General features: G+C 39.4%; 1 long non-coding RNA gene across 1 annotated transcript; it reads right to left on the bottom strand.

Annotated features, from left to right (window-relative positions):
• Window positions 1-701: 701 nt before the first annotated feature.
• Window positions 702-11,325, bottom strand: LOC120483272 (uncharacterized). Its single transcript, XR_016149606.1, has 3 exons — window positions 11,227-11,325; window positions 6,328-6,712; window positions 702-3,071 (listed from the first exon to the last, which is right to left on the bottom strand). It is a non-coding gene; the product is annotated as an uncharacterized LOC120483272 (long non-coding RNA).
• Between the last annotated feature and the right edge of the window lie 5,921 nt (window positions 11,326-17,246).

Here is a 17,246-nt window from a genome sequence, read left to right as displayed (position 1 = left end):
GATTTAAACTATTCTGAGGGGGAAAAAAGTTAGTCTTTTTTCCCCTTAGAATTGGCCTAATAAGTCGCAATTGCGAGTTTATATCTCACAATTCTGAGAAAAGATGTCAGAATTTCGACATATAAACTCGCAATTATGTGTTATAAAGTCAGAATTGCGAGATGTAAACTCGCAATTGTGAGAAAAAAAGTCACACTTCTGTCTTTTTTTCTCAGAATTGCGACTTTATATCACACAATTCTGACTTTATAACTCGCAATTGCGACTTCACGCAATTGTGAGAAAAAAAGTCAGAATTGTGAGAAAAAAAGTCAGAATTGTGAGATTAAAAAGTCACAATTATTTATTATATTTTTTTATTCAGTGGCGGAAACAAGCTTCCATAGGGGGAATTGTGATATATATAAATACGCAACGCAATTGCAAGTAATCAGTTCAGCACTCTCGAGATATAAACTCACAATTACCTTTTTTATTTTTTTATTTCATGCCGGAAATAAGCCATAGTATGATGAATGTTTAATTAAAAAGCAAATAGGGTCAAGTAAATATTTTGATTTATAAACATTTATTTAGCTATTGGCTCTTTAGACACATTCCTCTCACTAGATTCCAGCATTTTAATTCAACCACTGTTACCCTCTAAAAACAGGCCGTCTGTGTCTGTAGCCTACTCTCACACCACAGCCAGACAGGAACACGCTCAGTAAACACTCCAGAGTTTTAAATGTGGCAGTTTTACTGGGCATCCCCTGGAATGACCTTGGGAGCTCGGCTTTAGGCATGCTCAATAAGGAAAAATATTATATTGACCCCTAAAAGTGGCAGAAAAATTCAACACATTCGATTATATAATAACATTTTGTTCCAAACTAACATCCAAGTCCAAGAGGTTTGCTATGTTTCAGTGTGCAGCAGCATTTATGTGGTGACACTGTCCTGTTTTTAAGTCATATTTATTATAAATTATTTATCAGTGTACATCATTTTTTTAAAATTCATTAATCAAAATAACTTCTCCTCCCTCTTCAGTAACATCTCCTCTCTTATGATGACGTGTTTACTGGTGTGAGGGTGGGGCAATCTGTCACTCACATGAGCTCGACCAATAGCAAACCACAACCATCTGACAAATTCCTAATGGACAAAATCAAGCCCCGCTCTACATTTTTTCTTGTTCGAAAAGCCATTTCGCTCATTTAAACATCAAGAAAAAACTATTGAACCTTCTGTTTCATGCTGACTTTAACCCTGGAGAAAAATTAGTGGAAAGCAATAATTGGCTAAGGTCTGTTCAATTTTGAGGTCTAGAAACTTTTTTAATCCCACAGCATTTTACTTTTTCACACAAGGCTTTATGCTTATTTCTCACCATCCTGGTTTGTGCAACTCTTATTTTTTCAAATTGTGCATCACAGGTTAAAAAAAACAAAACTGTTGATACTTCGTAGTTTTAGAAGATGATGCACGCTATTGTACTTTAATAATACAGTTTGCCAAGTACATTAGAATTAGAATACAAAAACGTTAGGCAGTTTGTTTATTGGCATAATTTCTTCTGGAAACTATGGTCATTTTGCTCTGCTCATCCATAATAACAGGCATTCATTATGGTGAAAATGACAGGCTGGGAGTGGGTTGCCACCCTAAGATTTTTCATAATGACACACAGTCTTCATGGTTTATGGTCTTCATGGTTTTGTTTTTGCTATCGCTTCTGTCCTTGTTTTGCCACCGACTTTGACCTTACGCTCAATGTTCTGAAACGACAAGGTGCTTATCAGAGAACTAAATGCTGATGTTTCAACAAATATAAACTTCTCAATTATATGTTTGCAATACAAATTCATGGTTGACATTTAAGGATCGCCCCCTACTGGCAAACGTAAAGCAAAACATATACATATGAATATACATTTACCTAAAAAAAGGATTATTACGAACACCACACTAATACTGTGTTTGACCCCCTTTCGCCCCCAGAACTGCCTTAATTCTACGTGGCATTGATTCAACAAGGTGCTGAAAGCATTCTTTAGAAATGTTGGCCCATATTGATAGGATAGCATCTTGCAGTTGATGGAGATTTGTGGGATGCACATCCAGGGCACGAAGCTCCCATTCCACAACACCTCAAAGATGCTCTAATGGGTTGAGATCTGGTGACTGTGGGGCCATTTTAGTACAGTGAACTCATTGTCATGTTCAAGAAACCAATTTGAAGTTATTCAAGCTTTGTGACATGGTGCATTATCCTGCTGGAAGTAGCCATCAGAGGATGGGGACAAGGTGGCCATAAAGGGATGGACATGGTCAGAAACAATGCTCAGGTAGGCTGTGGCATTTAAACGATGCCCAATTGGCACTAAGGGGCCTAAAGTGTGCCAAGAAAACATCCCCCACTCCATGATGAATCCATGTTCTCATTCTGTTTACACCAAGAAGAAAACTGTTTACATCAACAGAAATCGAGACTCATCAGACCAGGCAACATTTTTCCAGTCTTCAACTGTCCAATTTTGGTGAGCTCTCTAAAATTGTAGCCTCTTTTTCCTATTTGTAGTGGAGATGAGTGGTACCCGGTGGGGTCTTCTGCTGTTGTAGCCCATGCACCTCAAGGTTGTGCGTGTTGAGGCTTCACAAATGCTTTGCTGCATACCTCGGTTGTAACGAGTGGTTATTTCAGTCAAAGTTGCTCTTCTATCAGCTTAAATCAGTCGGCCCATTCTCCTCTGACCTCTAGCATCGAAAAGGCATTTTCGCCCACAGGACTGCCGCATACTTGATGTTTTTCCCTTTTCACACCATTCTTTGTAAACCCTAGAAATGGTTGTGCGTGAAAATCCCAGTAACTGAGCAGATTGTGAAATACTCAGACCGGCCCGTCTGGCACCAACAACCATGCCACGCTCAAAATTGCTTAAATCACCTTTTTTTCCCATTCTGACATTCAGTTTGGAGTTCAGGAGATTGTCTTGACCAGGACCACACCCCTAAATGCATTGAAGCAACTGCCATGTAAGTGAACAATCCTTTAGGTGAGTGTATATATCCATGATTCCCTTGATTCCCTATAGAGAAGATAATTAATATATAATACTATTAATATATATTGACATACATATGTGTATACATATGCATATATCAAAGTCATACATGAATTTTGAACAATACCTTGTCTTAGATGAATTTAAAAAATACACACATATATACAGTATATGACAGATCTTGTTGATGCATTTAGACAAACACATTGTTAGAGTTGACATTAGCTTATTACTCATTACATTCATTTCAACATAAAAACTATATAAAGGAACGCAAACTGAACACATATTGGAGATTTTTTGTACAATGACCCACATAAGAGGCTTCTCATTTGACCTAAAATGGCCTGTCATCATTTCTAATAGGGATGATATTCTGTATTGATGAGGAGGTTTTCTGCTTATTGATATAGCTGCATTAGATTGTCTGAGTTCTCTTTAATTTCAATGAAACTCACAAGTGAACAGATTTGTTGGCGCCATCAGCCACGTGGAAGTCATGTAGACATGTAGTCATGTAGAGCGGTGCAAGTGATTTAGGCTACACATGGCAAAAACGCAGATTCACATTCATAATCAATCAGAATCAGAATTACAGTTCAATAAAAGTCCCAAAATAAATTCATTTTTAATCAGGCACAATGTGCATAACACATGTTAGCAGTGCTGGCCAGAGAAAGATGTGTTGGTGGTATCGCATGAAACTGATCAAAGACTTCATCACCTGTTAATGATTAGCGCTTGGAGACTTATAGCTTTATGTAGTTCTTTGCAAACGAAATGTATTTTTGAAAACTCTGCAACCATTTCACGCTCACAGCTAAACTGTCAGGTTCTTCCAAACTTTTCTTTCTTTATAGAGGAAACATGGTTTTGGAAGCTACTACGACGGAACATGACATCCAAATTCCAAGGTTTGTGGTGTCTGTTAGTTGTTTTATTCTTTGTATTTTGAATGAATCTGGATGTGCTTAGTCCTCCGAGCATTCAGGAAGTGTTAGCGCAACTTTATGCCACATTGGCAGTGATAGATGCTAAGGAAAGCAAAATGCGGTTTTGCCGGGCCGAGCATGGCCACACCCAGATCGCCACAAGGAGCAATCCGGCAAAGAGCTATCATTTACAGTAAACCAATCTGCATGAAGATTAATGACGCATGATCATTGCAAACATTTGAGATCACATTGTGCGCTGTGGACGGCCACACAGCTAGAAATGCAGTAATGGTGAGGTCATGTGGTAAACGGTTGCCACTTCTGTCAGGATCGTCCATTAAATGGGAAATGCATCCAGTATTTTCAGTATCAGAGAGCCTGTCATTACTTGCAAAGTTCACAAGGGTTGCAGATTTTCTGAAAATTACATGCTTGCGTGGTTTAGCATCGTTGCATATTCACAATCCTCTGTGGTGCACCAACAAATGAAACGAGGACCTTAAAGAACAAAGGGCGAGTGAATACCTAGGTCTGTGGTCGCGCTGTGAATTCAGCACAGACGAGACACGGTTCGGCCAAAACCAGCCTGTTTTGGTACTTTCTGACCATGGCCAAAGTGCGGCTTTGTGCTGTCAAGAGGTTAGGTTGCCCGGTTCTTTCTATGACCTTGCATTTTTTCATGCTGAGAGAGTCACAGGAGTTTAAAAATACAAGTGGTGCTCACTGCAGAGCCAAATGACGTCCAGCTCCCCCTCTCTGGATATCATGGGTGGAGTTTGGCCTAGTCCAGCTCCACCTCTGTGCACCTAATGGGTGGAGCTTGACCTAATTGGGTAATGGGTAGGGTTAGGGTGGGCCTGGACCTTCAACCTCCACCCATTATGTCCAGAGAGGGGGAACTGGACGTGTAACTCCGCCTTTTGGCTCTGCAGTGTATAAAATTGTGAGTAAAAACAAGTTAAACAATTGACCTATGGCTAAGCCACGCCCCCTCCACTCACTCGGACAAACACGGCACGGGCGCTATGGCAGCTGTCACAGTAGGAGACATTTCACAGAAGGCAATTGGTGATTTTTGGAGACAGAAAAATTATATATCATCTTGAAGTCACCTAAAGGGCATTAACTATGCATTGGAGGGTTATATTAATAATTTTATTGTTAAGAAGGTCGATGAAAAGCTTCAGCTCCAGGCAGAGATGTACAGGTCACAGTGTAAACATGATAAACCGCATATCGTTGCCATCACCGTTTGGTGCTACAGTATTTACATGAATCCTTCAGCACAACCTTGTTAACATTTGTTATCTCGGTTATTTACAGATATACGTTAATGAAGCTAATTGACATGATGTACAACGCAGCTAGATGCTAATGTTAATATTTTCTAATGTACGTCTAACGTTAGAGATTTTAAAGATAACGTTCAAATACGTTGCTGACTTAACTTAGATCAGATTTAGACATCCTTGTTTAATTAATCCGCGTTTAGTTGGTGTTGTGGTCTAGCTACCGCATAACTTTATACAGAGCAGACACTTATCTCGGTTGAGATGTGGCTTGGGAAAGGGTAAAAAAATACACACCGTCGCCCAGCCTCTCAGGAACAATAATGTGAGAGTTGCATGTACCCAATGCACACCGTTTGACCATTTTAAACATAAAATAACAAGAAAAAACGAATGAAAACTGACTAACTCCAATGCATTTCAATGGAAGTGGATGCAGAGAATGTCTGAGTGTATTAGGTTAGCTGCGCACTGTGATTGGCTCATCCCGTTTGAGGGCGTGGCTTAGCCATAGGTCAATTCCATCAGTGCCAGAGCCTTAAAATCTTATGCAGTGTTGCTTCACAAGTAAATTTACCCTGTTTCAAGAATATTTAGATATTTTAATTGGAAAATTAGCCCAACCCCAGTGCTTCCAATTTCGCCCTTCTTTATTAGCAAATGCACACATTTTGATGGATGGATGGATGGATAGATAGATTTTTGAAATACTATAGAAAGATGGATGGATGGATAGATTTTTGATGGATGGGAAACAAAAGCTAGTAATAAGTATTGATAATAACTTATAACTTATAACTAATTAATAATTGATAATAACTACTTACTTTATTTGAAATAAATATTACAGAAAAGTAAAAAAGCAAATAAAATTAAAAACTATTCAAAATATTAATAAAAACTATAATAGTGCTATAATGATACCAAAATAACCGGTTTCTTATAAGCAACTTATCGTTTCATGACCATGATCACTATAAACACTGTATTTTTTATCTTATTTTACAGTTAAACTGTCTATGAAAATCTAGAAAATTAGACTTATTAGTTACTCACTAGTAACAGGTGTTTTGCAAGGTCTTCCTAAAGCCGTGCAGGAGTTGCTAATGGTGTGAGGCACGATTTCTGCAATCTACCTCTGTATTATTCAGCATCCAGTCGTTTCTGATCGTGAGAGGGATGGTAACAGGCAGAGAGGAGTTGTTGTGAATAACACAGGCTGGTCGGGAATGTTTCTGGGCTGGCGCTGGAGTTTGTGGCGGGGTCTGGGGCTGAGGTTTAGAGACAGTGCTGTGCTGCGAGAGCAGCTGGTGACGGGATGCTTGCCGAGGAGCCGTCCACATTTCCGTATATTTTTAACCTTGCCCCATTCTGAGGCGAGTGCCATCGGTCGCATCCTGAGGTCGAACACATGAGTTCAACCACTGCTGGTGTGGTAAATCTGTCAAAGAAGTGTACATTAGTTAAAGGGTTAGTTACCTAAAAATGAACATTCTCTCATTAATTATTAATCCTCATATTGTTCCAAACCTTAACCTTAAGACCTTCATACTTCGTAAGACCTTCGTTCATCTTCGAAACACAAATGAAGATATTTTTGATGAAATCTGAGAGCTATCTGTCCCTACATTGACACCTACATCATTGCAACTTTCAAGGCCCAGAAAGGTAATAAATACATTGTTAAAATAGTCCAGTGGTTCAACCTTAATATTATGAAGCGATGAGAATACATTTTGTGCGCAACCCCCCCAAAATAACGACTTTATTCAACAATCTCTTCTCTTCCATGTCATTCTCCTGTTGACGTAGTGTAAACAATGCAGCGATTCTGAGTTCTATGTCAGAACGTCAGCTCATTATAGAGCATCACAGTCTCGCTGTTACAGTGGAGGCTCCCGCTCCGCCTCCTCTCCGCCACCAGAGGGAGCCTTCACCAGAGTATTGACCATTGGCTTCGAACTCAAATTCCCATCATGCCTCTTACCTGGGACTGATTTGCCCCGGTGATCATTTCTGAGCGTTTATTCCTGTTTCTGGTTTTCTGGTTTTGACTTTGGACTGTTTGATTATTCTACGAGTGATATCTGCCTGGCCTGATCTTGGACTGTCTTTGGATTGTGATTATTGCTGCCTGCCCTGAACTCTGCCTGTTATCTGGATTATCCCTTCGCTCTGCCTGCATTGCTCTGTCTGCCTCGTTTTGACCCTGCCTGTACGACACTGTTTAATAAAAGCTGCAAATGGATTCTTCCGTGTCCCGTGAGTCATTACACTCGCCCACAGCCGGTGCCGGAAGTAAGAATTCAATACGATTTCTCCATTGACAGTTGGGATATAAGCCATAAAAACGTAACCATACATGGTAGACTTAAAGGAACACTCCGACTTTTTGGGACTTTAGCCTATTCACCTTACCCCCCAGAGTTAGATAAGTCCATACATACCTTTTTCATCTCCGTGCGTGCTATAAGTCTGTTTGACGCACCCACCGCTAGCCTAGCTTAGCACAAAGACTGGATGTGAATGGTTGCAGCTTTCATACTAATCCAAATGAGTGACAAAATAACGCAAACGTTTTCCTATTTACATGTTGTGGTTTGTATAGTCACAGAGTGTGCAAATATCAAGGCCATATGAGACACAGACATCTTTTAACCGTATAAATACTATTTTCTGAAGGCGAAGCACTGCTACTTGGGCAGAGTGATAACCATCACCTGAGACGCACCGTGACGAGGAGCAGAGAGTTCGCTCAGTGTTGGAGTAAAGAGTCAGCAATTACTAACGTTAGATAGAAAAGCATAGTTTATCATGGGTGTTTGCTTTATTGTATGAGCTGTGACAATAAACAGGGGAGACCAGGTAATACAGTACCATGTTTCATTGATTTCCAACCAAAAACGCACCCAGATTTATAAATATCACATGAATAAATAATTATTATTACAGGAATCAATATATTTTAAATGCAATTTATTAGCTGAACCAAATGTATTCAACAGTAGCCTATATAATATACAGTATTGCATTACTATAGGATAGAATAAGGGGAAAGTAATAGCAAATGTTTTTGCACAATGAACTCACAGCCTATCGTACCCTTTTGCACGCTCAAGTTCGTTATTTCCATGGTTATTTCAAATTTAGGCTACTAGGCGCGCCGCGCGCAGGGTGCAAGTTCAGCGCGGTGAACGCGCTCGTTTTTTTTTCCAATTAAGCACGTCCGCACCGCATCAAGATAAAAACATATTCATACCCTAATCATATAATAGTGTCACTAACGTTACATTAGCTCTGGCTAATGGCACTGTTACAGTAGGTCATCTAAAAACATAACGGAACACTTACCTCAGCCGGTGATCCACTTGTCCTGTCTGTGCTATAGATGGGATGGCCGTATCCTTCAGCACATTATGGTCCGTGTGGCAAATTCCATTTTTTCAAAATAGTCGTCCATTGAAATGTACCGAGCAAACATAATGTCCCTTGATAATCTATTTAGGTGTGTTTGGATCAATATCCAGAGTAAGTTAGCCATTTCTTTATCCAGTCAGCGTTTTTAGTTGGAATTCTGTGAAACATGGTATTACCTCCCCTGTTTACAGTCGCAGCTATTTACAATAGAGCGAAAACCCATGACTCTAAACTACGCTTTTACTATTTATAAATTGCTGACTCTGTTACCCAAACACTGAGCGAACTCTCCGCTCCTCACCACGGCGTGTCTCAGGTGATGCGGTTATTACTCCGTCAACGTAGCAGTGCTTCGCCTTCAGATAATAGTTCCCAGGTTTTATACGGTCAAAAGATGTCTGTGTCTCATATGGCCTTGATATTTGCACACTCTGTGACTATACAAACCACAACATGTAAATAGGAAAACGTTTGCATTATTTTGTCACTCATTTGGATTAGTATGAAAGCTGCAACCATTCACATCCAGTCTTTGTGCTAAGCTAGGCTAGAGGTGGGTGCGTCAAACAGACTTATAGCACGCACGGAGATGAAAAAGGTATGTATGGACTTATCTAACTCTGGGGGGTAAGGTGAATAGGCTAAAGTCCCAAAAAGTCGGAGTGTTAAAACCAGCTACGGCTGTACTAAGTGATTGTATATGCTCATATAAATGGCAAAAGTTCATAGGGCACTAACCTTGTTTCAAGATAAATGCCTTTTATTTGTGATGTATTGGATAAGTACTTCATTACCCACAATCCTGATTGGTGGAAGTCGTGTACTTGTCTGGTTAAACCCCGTGAAGGTCCGTGAAGACCAGTGGTGGAATGTAACGAAGTACAAATACTTTGTTACTTTACTTAAGTACATTTTTCACGTATCTTTACTTTACTTAAGTAGAATAAATAGTGCATACTTTTTACTTTTACTTCGTTACATTTTGCAGCAATTATTTTACTTTCTACTCCACTACATTTCTACAACTTCTGTTACATTTTCGTTACATTTTCTGATCAGTTTTTCCCCTGCCAAAACGTAATCTGACCATCCGTTCGTTGCACGTTTGTCTCACCAGTGACGTTTGGTTGCCATAGATACATCACCGGTCACACTAAATAAAATGCGCCTCGCACGCAGTGTGTTTATCGTACAATTTATACCCGAAAATTTGTTTTTACGTGCATAGGAAACGCACCGTGTGTAATATACGTTTGGTTAGGATTATGGCAAGCCAAGAGGTTTAGAATTACACCATAAATTAATCGCGTTTAATGCCAAAAAATAGTTATTAACATATAGTAAGGATAAGCATGATGTGTATATTGCCGAATTGCAAGCTTGTTTGAGAAATGATGACAACAATTTTTTTCCATAATTATTGAACATCATTATAGGAGTATTAGGGTGAATGAGTTAGAATTAAATGTTTTATTAATCATTAGAAAATAGACATTAAGAGAATAAATTGTTATGCAAGTACTTTTACTTTTAATACTTAAAGTACATTTAAAATCAGGTACTTTTTACTTTTTACTTAAGTATGGTTGTCATTGTGTTACTTCTACTTTTACTAAAGTAAATATTTATCTGGTTATTTGTACTTTTACTTAAGTACTGAGATTCAGTACTTCCTCCACCACTGGTGAAGACTGCAGATCGTGTAATGACGTAGGGCTAAGTTTATTGGTCGCACCTCAGAGACGCCCCCGCACCATTGGATGTCCATGTTGCCGCAGCACAGCCTATGAGCGAGCCAGATGCTCAATGTTTTAGCATGTGCAGCTGCAAACGCGTTTTACATATAAGTCAGTAAATCGAGGAAAAGGAGTTTCCCTGCACATTCACTATATAAAATTCACTGGAGGAAAAAGTTCAGATTTGGAAGTCACTCAAAAGGCTCTTTCACAGTGGCTTCAGTCGACTTCAGTGAGGCGCGGTGGTTTATGGGATGAGTAGTTCCTTTGCTCGGAAATATGAAAAATGAAAAATATGAAAGTAGCTGGTTATCCTCAGACATGCTCTAATACTCTTTAGATATGGATTTTACAAAACGTCAATGGGAGAAATTAATGGGAAATTTACTTCCGGCACCAAAGCTCTCTCGGACTGTGGACTCTATTGCCCAGCATCACAAGCATCACTCACAACTAGCGTCAGCCAATAGTGAGCCTACGTTCTGACATAGATTACTCATTCTTAATGCAAAGCATGTTTTTTTCTATTAATGCAGTTTTTAATGATATTAATGCAGAAATATATCCAATATATATAAACTATAGATGACAGAGCATTCTGTCTCAAACACTAAAGCTCAATGATCAAATAAATCCCCTGTGTGGGTGTTTTCTCCACTGTGGGACACACCATATGATTCATTAGTGTGCAAACAGGTCAAAACGGCGCCTGTGATCACCAGACACAAATCAAGCTCCTTCCATCATCTCACGTACAGTTTGATGTTACAAAGTGCGTGTGTATGAGAGTATTTACACTTACGGTCTCTGTGCCACAGGCAGGGCCCCGGGGATACTTCGGTAAACCACAGGCACCTCTAAATCACCGGACTTCGGAGAAACCGGGACCAGTGCTTTCGTCAGCAATCAACAATGTTTATTGTTCAAGAAGTGAGCGAATGCTCTGCGGGATCCTGGAGCAAACAAATACACCACAGGGTATAAACACTGGCAGCCCCCCTCGCCCTCCACACAGGAAGAAGCTCTCCCTCTGCTGATGGGACAGCTGAAAACACACATGCCACACAACGTCAACACTCACAGCCCCATATAGAGACATGTGTCAAATTCAGGATATCCGAAGTGGTGGACTTCATTTCCTAAACATGCATATTGATCAGTCATACATAAATGAAACAAACAAAATATCTGCACTCAAAAAATCATGGCATAGTTTATTATGAACTATTTGTATCAATTTGCTTTTAATAAAACAATCATATTTTCACATTTAAGATTACATACTTAAAATATGGCTAGCAGTGGAATAATGCAATAGTAATTTGTGAAAATGTATGAGATTCAAACAAATTTGATTTATGGATGAATGATAATAAATATACAAAGCTGGTTATTGTCTATTTAAAACACATTCATTTTATTAGTACTATTACAGAAATCCTGCCTGTTTCATTTATGTTTGACTGACAAATATGCATCACATTAAGTTTGTTTATGATTACACTATGCAATCCAAATGAATAGGAATGTTACATGCAATTCAAATACATACATTTCAAATTTGGGTAAACTCACAAAACAGATTTCTGAAGTTCTTTCAAGATTTGACAAGATGGTATCTGCATGGTTTCTGGCTGGTCCAGATAGTCGTTCTGTTTTCTAATGAGTGGCACATCCTGGTCAAGTTGGTTGGGGCATGTAGACCACCTCAAAACATCTGACGGAAACAATTTTATAAATGTAATATAGTCATAAACACAGTTATAGCGAGAAGGACACTCTAGCAATTAGAAACGCCATGGTCATGGGTTCGATTCCCATGGAAAGTATGAATTGTTAAAGTGTATACTTTGAATGCAAAGTCACTTTGGATAAAAGCATCTGCCAAAGGCATTAATGTAAATTGTGATCTTGATAATGAAATGTATAATGCGGGACAACCCTATCCACAAGTTTCCTACGCCCCATGAGGCCTTGCGTCAAAAGTGGGCGCGACTTCCGGTTGGAAGTAAACAAAGCGCGATTTGACATGCTTGACACTCGTTCATTCAACAGTTGACAGTCATTCAAGTTATAGCGATCCAAACTAGCTAACGATGTGGGAACACAACCTCAACGAAATTCAAAAGGGTGAATAACAGTACCTTTACCCTCCGCAGTAGTTGATTGGGAGTATTATAATAACATTATTAATAATCAATACTGATCAAGACATGGTGACAGACAGTTGTGCGAGCTGACAAACAATTAAAATAAAAAATACACACTTAGTCATTGTGCTTTGGAGTTTATTCAAAATTATAAATGAATGTGCTACTTGAATACATTAACTGGCACATTTGGTATTCTGTCAACAGAGGCTTTGATCCTGAGTTTAGGTGTAACATCAGTAGAGAACAGCCAAACACATGCTGATAGAGTTTATAGAACATTAAGAATTTAAACAAATGTACACAGGAAGATTCGTCGTCTTTTGGGAGGTGATGGAAACTACAGTCGTTGGCAGGATCACTCTGATTTCGTTTTCAGCTTATGTTCAAAACAATCCCGTTTAAGCCACTAAATTAGTTTAGTCCGGTTATACATACAACCGCGAACAGCACATGTTGTCCCTGAGCTCCGTAACGACATCTCTCATAAAGATTTGCGTCTTTAAATAGTAAAATAATTCTCCGAAAAACAGCTAGCCTCTTCGCTAACTAACACACAAAATACCATTGGAATGCTACTTCCGCCTCTCGGCCACCATCTTGGCAACGCCTCCGGGCAGCTATTTCGGACTAACAAGACCAGGCTCCTATCTAAATAAACGGGCAGAGACTCAGAACTTCACTTTCACTGGTCACCGGGACATAAAAACTGCATGTATAGAAACAGCAGTAAAATATGATAAAAATCGCTGAAAAAGTTTGACGACTTTGCCCCAAAATAAGGTTTAAAACGCCTTTTTTCCCACAGGTTATACTTTTACAACGCATGCGCAAGGGTTCTCTCGCTCTCTGTTGCGCGCGCTGCACAGTTTGAAACACATATGTGCGCGCTCTTGCTCGCTCACTCTAGATTCACTCTTGGGATGTCTGATATTTATACAACGCGCAAACATAGACAGCATATCAAATCTGCCGCCTTTTCAAACAGTTACTCTGCTGTCGCAAACCTCAACTGTGCGCATACGTTAGTGGAACCAGACGATAGGCTTAAATGTTTCCCGGTTTGACTGTTAAAAGCAGACGATTGGCTGTCCAGTGGGAAGGGTGGGACATATGCATACAACCACCATCTTTGGTGTTGCCAGAGTGTAACAGAGAGCCTTGGCACTTCCTATTAGCCCCATTGTGTATCATCTTGGTTGCAGTTCCATTAGAATTCCACTGGAGGTGATCGCGGGCGAGTGCTGAATGAATGGGAGTCTATGGAGCTAAACGGCTAAATGTGTCTCTTTCTCCTGCTTGTCGTGGAATCAACATAGATTTTATTGTTGATTCTGCAAGTTCAATATAGATTATAGGCCAAAAGTCGAATAAACGAGTACTTATGTCCTTTCGATTTCCTACAGGTTAGGCCGTTGTTGGCCGGAACACGCTAGCATTCTGCTATTGTGTGACGTCATCATATTTTTGAATGGATTTTTAGAACAGATAAGTGAACTTAAAAATGAAATTTTTTCAGCTGAGTGTATTATCTTAGCCACAACTTTCAAATTACTTGACAAAAAATTACATCCTGAGAAAGGTGGATTTTTCCGATGGACTCCCATTCATTCTGCACTTGACCGCGAGTGCCCCCGCATGGACAGAGATGTGTTACTACAGCCAGTCCAGAAACCGGAAGTAACCAGCCAGTGCCAATTCTCTTCAATTAGACATTCTCTGGTGTTATGGGTTTTCCCTATATAGTTGTAGTAAGGATTGAGGAAGTGTCTCTATATAAATAGTCTCTGGATGAGATCACATTATCTAAGATAGTTCAATGCTGTTGCTGCGAAGCAAGAATGGACTGGCTACTGCTAACAGATACACAAACACGCTATGTGAGCATGTAAGATATGCTGCACAAATAGACACACATAAATCCCATAGCAGATCTAGGCAGGTGGAGCTGGGGGAGGTGGAAGTGCTTACAGCAATTATTGAACCAGACTATTTAAAAGTTGAACAAGCGTTGGTTGGAGAATCAGCAGAGGCCAATCAGTTTGTGCCATGTGTTAATGATGTGATTGCTGTAGATTAAAGGGGTGGCGGATTGCGATTTCACTTTTTTAATTTTAAATAGTGTGTAATGTTGCTGTTGGTGCATGAACAGTATATCTGCAAAGTTTCAGCGCTGAAAGTTTAGTGTAAGCAGAGATATCGCCTTTTAAAAATCAGGAAGTATATTGCCTAAACGACTCGATTGGGACTACAGCTGGGTTTTAGACGTCACTAACCCACACATTTGCATCAACCCCTCCCTCCGGAAAATGCAAAAAAGGGCATGCGCATATTTCTGCGGCTCGTCGAGTGTGTTGTTCACGCAGCTGTCAGGTCTTCTGTGTTCGAGCTTCCCACGGACGTTACTTCGTCAACAATGGATACAATTTATGTTTGATTATGTTCCTGAAAATGACGATCGTAATGTAGCTCTCTGTGCTGCGCATTTAACGGAAGATAGCTTCCAGAATCTCCACGAGTTCAACACCGGATTCAACAAGAAACTGTCACTAAAACATGAAGCAGTTCCAACTTTAAAACCAGAGGCAGCAGTTGTTGGGCCACAACCTGTAAGTAGGCTAAAACTTCATCATTTTAAATGCATTTGCATGTATAATTCCAGACGTAGCCTTGTGTTTTATTTTTTTCAAATGCCAGCGCTGGCTTTATAGCCACTAGGCTACTATTTATGCTATTTTGTGTCTACAACAAACGCATACAAACATTATGGACCTGAATTTTGTATAAGTACTAATGTTGTAAATGTATTTTTCATGTATATATGCTTTATGACGTTATTTTCGATTTGATCAAGAACATAAACTATTGCCAACGCTAACATTAGCAGCCAGTCAGTTGCTATTGTTGCCAGTGAGATGCTATTGTGTAAAACAAACGTGTATAAAGTTAAAAAATGTAGCAAATTATCATTCAGAAATGTTTAGTAAGAGCCGTGTGTGGTGAGGTTCTGTTTGACTCTCTTCATCGCCGCTTTCTCGGTCTGATTCTGCCTCAAACTGATACTGTAGTATCAACATAAATGGACCGGAGCGCAGGCACGTTTCGCCCGTAAAGGTAATGGGCGTTAACTTTCCGGACAACGTGAGCAACAGTTTAGCCAATCACCACACACCGGCCCAAACTAACCAATCTGAGCCCACTGCCTGTTTCTGAGGGAGTGGTTTCATAGACTCAGGAAGTCGACCGGTCGAAGGAGAGCGCGGCTTAATAAAGGTGAAGTGAAATGAAAAATAAGACTTTTAAAAAAAGAAAAACCATGAATACATGTTTTATTGCACCCCATAAACAGAATCATGCAGAGAAAAAAAGCAGTAAACCCCCCCTTTAAAGGATCAATGTGTGTGTTTTATTTACTGTCAGAACACAAAGTGTTTTAGAACATTTGGTCATGACTGTATATGAATAAACAAAAGTGTCCATATTCCAACATTAGCCAATCTGACATCTGCCATATTCATCCTTGAGCTTAATTCCTGATTAGAGATGCCATAAAGCCTCTGTGAGGTTTTTCTATAAAAGTCTGGCATCGATTCAGGCTGTTACTCTGTAAAAGTATTTCAAGTTCAATTCAGAACATTGTCTGAATTAATCAGAGATGATTTATGAATGTTTCTTTAATAAAAGCATGTTTTAGCAGCCCTGCCCTCTCATCTCCTCTCTGGGGCCCAATGTGGCGCCGGCTGCCATGAGCTCCAGATGTGTTTCTTTCTTTTCTCCGCACTGTACCCCCACGACCACACGTCTGGATGTGCTCCAGGTGCCAACAAAAAGACTGCCGGCTTTCCAGCCTCTACATCTGAAAAGATACACGTGTGCGGTTTCCTCAGCAAAATTGATCAGTGTAACCTATAAAAGTGAACACACACATACTCTCTACATGTTTTTTTTTTTTTTCATCTCTGATGTGTGTGATTTATAATCAGTGCTGGGGGTTGAGCATTACAAGTAATGTGCAGAGTTACAGTTTTTTTTATTCGCTTTGGTACTATTTTCACAAGTAAGGTGTACATTTTCAAAACTCTTAGTACAAAAATCCAAACTGATCACACTTGTAACGCAGCTAGTCGTTCTTTCAAAACCTGATGTAATGCTTTCAGTCAGTTGCACATGTTTTCAGTCCACATAATAATTATTTCAAACACAAGATTATTGTAATATGTAATGAGAACATTTGGTTTAATCACTGAAACACAACAATATGATCTTCTTTCAGTTTAGTACTTTTAACAATCAGTTCATCCAACGGCAAACAATGCAAGATACATGTTTCAAATCGGCCTTAGAAGTGCTGAAATGAAAATGCTATAAAGACAGATTACACAGTTTTACTGTAACATTAGGCAATACACCTACAGTACCCAACATTTACATAATCTATAATTTCCAAATATCCATCATATATGTAGGCCTAATCAATTGAAGGATCAATGGGCAAATTATAGTTTTTATTTTTCAGATAAAATTGTAATATACTTTCTATAATGAAATGTAACTAAAGAAGAACAAAACATAACATTTAGTGCACACATTACAGTACATAGTGGCCAATTGTGGTCAGACTGGTCACCACTTTGTGAAAAAAATTAGCTATAACGAGTATTCATCATGTGTG

The sequence above is a fragment of the Pimephales promelas genome, chromosome 23 (assembly GCF_988280905.1).
Source record: "Pimephales promelas chromosome 23, fPimPro1.hap1.1, whole genome shotgun sequence".
In the NCBI taxonomy this organism is placed as follows: Eukaryota; Metazoa; Chordata; class Actinopteri; order Cypriniformes; family Leuciscidae; genus Pimephales; species Pimephales promelas.
The sequence above is the reverse complement of the archived record's forward strand: the minus strand, read 5'-3'. Positions and strand labels throughout refer to the sequence as shown.